Genomic DNA, 7,356 nt, shown 5'->3' on the forward strand with positions numbered 1-7,356 from the left:
AGCGATGTCCTGATCCAGGGAGGGTCTGTGTTGTACCAAATACCTTCCACTTCTTAATAATAGACTCCACTGTGCTTCTAGGCATTGATAAAGCCTTTGAAATGTTTTTGTATCCATCTTCTGACTTGTGCCTGTCCACAACTTTATCCCTGAGATCTTTTGACAGTTCCTTGCCACTCATAGTTGATTGTTTGCTTCAGTTGCACTACCAAGGACTGAAATGCTGCAGGAAATCTGTTTTCATGCTGAGCTAATCAAAATGAGCACAGCTGATTACAGTTGAAAGTCAAATGACTTTGTGTGCCACTGAGAAGGTGATTTCACCTGATTTCAGTCATGGCCAAGGGCAGTCGTGGTCTAATGGTTAGAGAGCCGGACTTGTAACCCGAAGGTTGTGGGTTTGAGTCTCAGGTGCGGCAGGTCGGTGGGGGGAGTGAATAGCCAGCGCTCTTTTCCACCCTCAATACCACAACTGAGGTGAGACCTTTGGGCAAGGCACCGAACCCCCAACTGCTCCCCAGGCGCCGCACTGATTTTAGTCAATTTTAGGAGGGGGTGATCCTTTTTCCTGATTCCTGATTTTCTGAATCTTTTCTATACCTACTGTATACATACAAACACAGACACACACACACACACACACACACACACACACACATATATATATATATATATATATATATATGTGTGTGTCTGTGCAGCTAATAAATATAAAAATATGTGGGTCAAATTGACCCCTAACACTATAGAAATAACACAGTAAAATAGAAGGGAATTATTAATATATTCATTTATTTCTTATTTATTTTATAATTTATTTGATTCATTATTAATTTCTTTTTCACATATTTTATATGTTTAGTCTCTGACAAGCTACAAGAGCTTTTCTTTTTGCGTGAGTGTTTTGTGTTTTTCATAGTACCGATTTTTGGCAAATTGCATGTAAAACCAATGTGGGTCTTATGACCCAAATCACAAAAGTTGTACCCAGTTTTTAAACACAACAGGAGGGTTAAGTTTGGCACTTACATTTAGAAGCACTAATTATGATATAAACTTCCTAAATTTTTATGATAATCAATTTCATATCGTGTGAACACAGCTTGTAATGTTGTTTTTTAAACATACTGTATGCCCACATTTTCACATATATGTGGAACTGAAAGGTTTCTCTAAACCGTCCTGACCATTCACTCTCTAACACACTCAAATTAAAATCAACATAAAACATCTTGGCTAAAGAACAATGCTTTAAGCTCTATTGACAGTGTCTGTGATGTACTGTTGATTAGCACAGAAAATCATTTTGAATCACCAAAAACAAACAAAACAATAATTATGGTGCAAAACACAGCACTGGAATACATGTTAAAATACACTGTACAGCAATGAAAGCCAGACTTAAACATGATATGTGCAAGAATATGTAAAAGAGAGAAGTTCATCCACCTAGAACAGTAATTCCACTGCTAAAATGACAACTTTACACCTCAAAAAAGGATTTTTTTTTTCGATTTCAACATAAAAAAGGTTTTAAACCCTCAGAGTTTCTTCCATATGCTTTCATTGTAAGTACATTACTGTAAACATCATATTTGTTTGTTTTACAAACTGATTTGCAATTTATTATCCGTCACAGATATTGATGACAGATTTTGAACCCAAAACCTTCATTTCAGCAACTAGCAAGCTAACAGGGAATGTTTTGAGAACGTTTTGTTAAGGTTCTCTCAAAGTTATGAACAAACAGTCTTCCAGTAATGTTTACCAGAATGCCTGGTCTTTAATTACGTTAGCAAAATGTTGGCACAAAAACATTATTTATGCATCGTTCATGGAATATTTTTCTGAAACATTTTAGTTGGACATTAGTCTAATGGTTTTTAACTCTTTGCTTGCTATTGACAGAATTTTCTATAATTTATGAGACAGCTTCCCCACCATTGATGGAATTTCCCTTGTTTTCACTGGTATACTGTAGGAGGCGCTATTACATATCTTCTGAAAGAGTACTGAATGTCTGGATCAAAACACGGTGAAGAAGAAGCAGAAGCAAGCAGATGCGCATGTAAAATAACGTGATTATCAAGCATTAAACAGCATATAAATCAAAACTGCCTAACATTACCGAATGAAATGTCAACCCAGGAAGTGGTTTAGGACTGCCAACCTCTGGGGGTGTTGATGGACGAGATCTACTCCTGCTATGTTTTAATAGAACTTTTTTTTTTTTTTTTTTTACATACTGCATGTTCAGATATTCAAACAACAAAATATTCTGGGAGCCATGACAATTTTGTGAAAATGATCAAATATTTTGGTGGTGGCTACTTCTTGTCTTAGATGGTTCAGAGAACATTCAAAGATATTATTCCTGTAATGGTTGCAAAATGATCAAATTGAACATTGCCTTAATGTTTTCTCTAATATTCACATGACCAAGAAAAACGTAAAAAAAAATAAAAAAAACTGGATGTTTTGAACATTCTGAGGACATTCAGAAATAACGTTTTCATAACTTAATGGGAACATTAACAAAACATTCTTAGAATATGTTTTTGTTAGATGGGTAGGATATTTTAGAGATTTCACAATTTCTAATAAATGCAAAAGTTAAAGGTTTCAAGTTATGTTCTCTCAAGTTATGTGGCACATTAAAATAGCTAATCAAATGTACTTTAATTAAGAGGCGTCATCAGTAATCACCTCTGTAAAAAAGAAGCAGTCATATTCATCGTGTATTGTTATCTTTCATTTAAGAAGGGAGAGAAAAAAAATGTAATTCACAGTTACAACTCCAATTATCCTCTTGTGATAGGAGCTGTGCTGATGACCTCATGGTTGACAGAATTATCACATAATGGAGCGCACACTTATTTCAGCGCGTAAAGTGTACCAGTCATAGAACCTCCAAACTCCTCCGCAAAAATACCCTTGACTTCATTTAACACGGACCTTGTGCTGATTGTTATCGCAGGAGAGGATGATATTCAGGAACCGGGAAGAGAGACGTGGGCTAGTTTGAGGCCCGGCCACCGTTTGTTCAGCCAGCAGGAGAGAGATTTCTCTTTTGCGTGAGATGGAGAGAGTTTGGACAAACAGTGGGACCGACAGCCCCAATCACAGTTTATCCTGCTTCACATTAAGCTGACTTGTCAACATGTGGTTTGGAGAAGAATGGCATTCTCGTCCTGGTTTCTGAGAGCGAAGCCCACCACTGGCTTCCAGAATAATCCACTGACTCTCAGTGAGCAAATCATGAGCTGCTGAAAGCTCACGTCAGCTCAGCCTCTAGTATTGTCTGCAGGAAATGGATTTATGGGGCGGGTTTGTTGTCACTTGTGTCTTATGAGACAATGCAGAAGGGATGAAAACCGAGACAAGAAAGCAACAGCAAAATCATATATTGTGTTGTGTTTCAACGTATGCAATTTGAAGTCACACTCGGGACATTCTTTACAGTGTGTTAGTTGAAACTATCTATCTATCTATCTATCTATCTATCTATCTATCTATCTATCTATCTATCCCAACCCTGAGAAGTACACTAATCAAAATTAATAAAGTTAATTGGGGTCTTCTTATTTCTATAAATTATTTTAAACTTATTATTCTAAAATGCTATTCATTTTTGTGTTTGTTTAATTAATGAGGAAAAACTTTGATCGCACTTTTAACTAGAAAATCACTTGTGAAAGTTACCTAATCTTTTAAATGGTCATTTAATATAAAGTTGGTTCTCCTACACAACAATTAGTCTAAATGAAGAGTAAATGCAAATTCCATAATCTTCTTAAAATTTCTCCTGAGAAAAAATGCTTAGTACACTCACATATAGACTTTTGACTAGTCTGGTCCACTTTGCTGCTTATTCTGAACAGGATGGCACATGACCAATCACAGTTTGTTTTGTATTCACTTAACATTTAGAGGCGAGTTTATCTAAATTGGATGATTTCAACAATAATAGACCATTGTGTAAAACCCAAACTCAAACTATGGCATGTGAGTCACAGAAAACACAAAACTTCCAGAGGATTATGTAAATAAATGAAACTGAGAGCTCTAAAAGAGCAACTTCTGAACAACAAAATTTCCCCTGACTTTAAAACTTTGAGTGTCTTCATAATAAGTGTACTTCTCTTATAATCTCGCTTGTCTTTTAACAACAATCTGTGTTCCTGGCTGAGCAGTATAATATCGATTGCCAAAGCCTTTCACGTTGCACTGTGATGTGGGAGGCTCACGCTGCCCCGGATCTGTCTCATGTAGTTTAGCAGAGCACTGTAGACAAATAAATGCAATACAGACCACTGCAAATACCCAGGGAGGTAAACAGAAGACAGCGTTAATCTAATTGTATTAGGAGCTGCAGTGTCGGTTTAAAGCTTCCAGTGCAATCTATTTGATTCCATCACTGAGAAACAGCCCTGAAGAGAAGCCCCTCCGCTGTCTTGTTTGTTAAGGCTGTTTTATTAGAGAGCTTTTCCATTTACTGTCCCAGGTGAAGCACTGAGTGCATCTTTATTGCTATTTAATCATGTCCGCTGATAATCTGAGGGAGTATTTTTCATTTCAAAGGAGACAGAGAACAAAACGTTCTCTCTTTAAGACTGTACACAACAGAGAGGTTATGGGCACCTGTGCGGTGCGTGTGCCACATTTCTTCCCGCAGCCCAGAAAATCCCACATGAGATCTCTTTAATAGCTCAGAAATGGCTGATAGATAGCTATGAGATTAACTGAGAGGAGTTGAGATGCTCCTCAGATGTTTCTCCTGAGCAACCCTAGAAATCTCACATCTCCTCTGGAGTTTCAGAAGAGATCTTCAGATTTGCCAAGAAATCAAAGTATGAACTCAAAAATGTCTAATCAAATGTTCTGATCAGCTATTCATATTCATTTTATAGCTCTTTACTCTCACCGTATTTCAGAAATTGTCTCATTTGAGTCTATTTTAACTGAGAGCAGTGGAGATGCTCCTGGGGATGTTTCTCCTGAAGGAAAAAAACATAGAAATTTAATGTCATTTCTAGAGTTTCAGAAGAGATTTCAACTAAGATCTCAAATTGTGCTCAGATTTGCCAAGAAATCAAAGTAAATGTAAAAAAAGATTTTTCAAAGTTGTAAATAAAACAAAGATTATTGTAGTACATTTTACAAGAAAATACTATGTCAGTTCAAATAGTCTAATTCAAATTGTCATGTTTAATTCCGTATGTTACGTGACATTTCATTGTAATTGTTATTCTTACAAAGAAATTCTTAAATTGTGTTCAGATTTGCCAAGAAATCAACGTAAACATGTAAGAATTCATGTAAACAATGATTTTTCAAAGTTGTAAATAGAAATATTTGGAGAACATTTAAAAAATAATAATAATAATTTTTTAATAATTAATAATTTTTTTTTCAGTGTATGAACTCAATCTCAGTATGAACTCAAACATTTCTCATTAAATGATCTGAGCTCTTATTCACATTCATTTTATAGCTCAATACTCTTACTGTATTTCAGCAATTGTCTAGTTATTGTCTATTTTGATGTCTTCTATGAAGAAACATCTGAGACAAAGCTGATACATCAGTGAAGCATCTGAAAACGTTTCCTTTGTGTCGTATCACTTGACATTCTGTACAAATGCATCACATGTAAATATGCTCACTGACAATTACAAATCTACTGGTGACTTACAGATATCCGATGGTTTGGTTTCAAGGACTTCCTGCTGATTTCAAAGGTTGGTTTATGTCCACACTGAGATCATTAATAAGCTGCAAATGTTTGATAAAGCTATACTCATACAGCGTGAACAGATAGCCGTCTTTGGTTTATCAAAGGACAAGTGAGCTACAGTAGAAGATTCATGAGTGTTGATGTGGACGCGGCTCAATATTTGCATTTTGGAATATTTTATTGGTTAACACTCAATCACTTTCACAATGACAGTTCAAGAACAGAAGAGTCAATGAGGAGCCACTCACAAGCAACACGCGCCCACCATCGCACAATTAAATCAGTGGAGAACATTCTGCCTTTCTCTGAGTCTTAATTTCATTTCTTCATCTGTACTTGCATCTGTTCTTGTGTAAAGTGCTTAATTTTCTTCAGACGAACATGAAACGGAGACGCTCAAAACTCAGTCAACATCATTTTGTTTGCACAGAGGGAATGATTTTTCATGAGCAAACTTTTCTCCATTTGTTTGTAAACCAAGCCATCTTTCTCCTCAAGATATACATGCTGCAAAATTATAGCCTACTATTCTTCTGAAAACATCACTATAGGATAGCACTATATTTCATTTCTGACAGCAATGAAAACGAGGCAGTGAGGGATAGAAGTGCAGTGTATTCAACTTCACTGTTGTTTAACAACATATGATTGCTCAGCTGACCAAAAAAAAAAAAAAAACAAAAAAAAAAAAAAAAAACACACAAGGAAAAGAATAAATCAGTGGACAAAAACTCCATAAAACACTTTTGAAAGTGAGTTGTGAAAATTACATTAACTAGGACCTTTATACCTAGGACCTATATATATATATTCCATCTATAGAAATTACAAAAAGACGTTTATACAAGTGTGCTATTAGTATACTTCTTTTAAACTACACTCTAAAAAATGCTGGGTTAAATACAACCAAGTGCTGGGTAAAATAGGGACAAACCCAGCAATTGGGTTGTTTTGACCCAGCGGTTGGGTTACTACCCAGAAGGTTGGGTTAAACATTAACCCAACCGCTGGGTCAAAACAGCCCAATTGCTGGGTTTGTCCCTATTTTACCCAGCACTGGGTTGTATTTAACCCAGCATTTTTTAGAGTGTAATATGAGAAAGTATACTTTCAGTCTACTTTTTAACGTACTTCTCAGAAATATACATTATGTACTTTGTAGTTGTAAACTAGTTGTGTACTCAAAGATTACTACTGGTACACTTAAAGTATAATTAAAAGTATAGTTTTATAAATTAAACAGTGGGCAGTTTTAGTCCCAAGTAGCATTGAAATAGTACACATTGATATTAGTATACTTACTCCAAGTATACTTCAAAATACAGTGGGTACGGAAAGTATTCAGACCCCCTTCAATTTTTCACTCTTTGTTATATTGCAGCCATTTGCTAACTTTACTTAAGTATACTTAATAATATTATGTTGAAGTATACTTATTTTTTTGTAAGGGTAAGGTCTATAGTAGGGTGACAATCCGTGCCATTTTCCCAGGACGCGTCCTGGCCAGGATTTCTATATTGCCTGAAATATCTAGGTTTTGGCCTTGTTTGCGTGTGCAGACTGATCGGTGTATGACATCAAAATACCTCGAGAGCATTTTGAAAGCATAAGGAACCGTC

The sequence above is a fragment of the Sinocyclocheilus anshuiensis genome, unplaced genomic scaffold (assembly GCF_001515605.1).
Source record: "Sinocyclocheilus anshuiensis isolate Anshui unplaced genomic scaffold, SAMN03320099.WGS_v1.1 scaffold261, whole genome shotgun sequence".
Taxonomy (NCBI): Eukaryota; Metazoa; Chordata; class Actinopteri; order Cypriniformes; family Cyprinidae; genus Sinocyclocheilus; species Sinocyclocheilus anshuiensis.